Here is a 953-nt window from a genome sequence, read left to right on the forward strand (position 1 = left end):
GTATTATTAATTTATCGGCTAAAATCTCTCGCGCCTCGGCCAAAGTTTCTCGCGTATCTGCTATTAATTTATCGGCTAAAATCTCTCGCGCCTCGGCCCGGTTTGGTCGCAAAGCTCGTTTAAGCCGTATATGACATTCAAGTTGGACAACAACGGGTCGTCTGGTTCTAACGAGTTGATAAAGATGTGTAAGGCCCTCTTGTATCTATTCCTGAGTTGTTTAATCTTGGAGCGTGTCATGGCCCCGTCTTGGACTGATGGCATTAGCTCCGGTAAGGTCTTAGGGTCGATGTCCACATCATTCCCTCCCTCTTCTAAAGGTTTTGACCCCAAAACTTCTTCACCTGCATCAAAATAAGATAAGTCAGCCACGTTGAAAGTGTGTGAAATGTTATAATCACCTGGGAGATCCAAACGGTAAGCATTATCGTTGATCTTGCTCAAGACTTTGAATGGGCTGTCGCCTCGCGGTGAGAGTTTAGATGCACGCCGACCAGGAAATTTTTCTGTCCTCATGTGTAACCAGACCCAATCTCCTGGCTCAAATGAGACGTCCTTTCGGCCCTTGTCTGTGGCCTTCTTGTAGACATCGGTCTTCTTTTCTATATTGGACTTCACCGTCTCATATAACTTTTTAGACAGCTCTCCTCGTCTCAAACCATCTAGATTGGTTTGGTCTACATGTGCTATAGGTCTAAGATCTGGAGAAAGAGGGTTAGTACCATAAACTATCTCAAAAGGAGATAACTTTGTAGCCGAGTGTCTTGCACGGTTATAAGCAAATTCTACAAAAGGAATGAAATCGAGCCACGTGATCATGGTTTTACCCAGTGCAGCCCTAAGTAATGTAGATAAGGTTCGGTTTACCACTTCTGTCTGACCATCGGTCTGTGGGTGGCAAGTTGTGGAGAAATGGAGCTTGGTGCCTAACTTTTTCCACAAGGTACGCCAAA

The sequence above is a fragment of the Eutrema salsugineum genome, unplaced genomic scaffold (assembly GCF_000478725.1).
Source record: "Eutrema salsugineum unplaced genomic scaffold, Eutsalg1_0 scaffold_11, whole genome shotgun sequence".
NCBI lineage: Eukaryota > Viridiplantae > Streptophyta > Magnoliopsida > Brassicales > Brassicaceae > Eutrema > Eutrema salsugineum.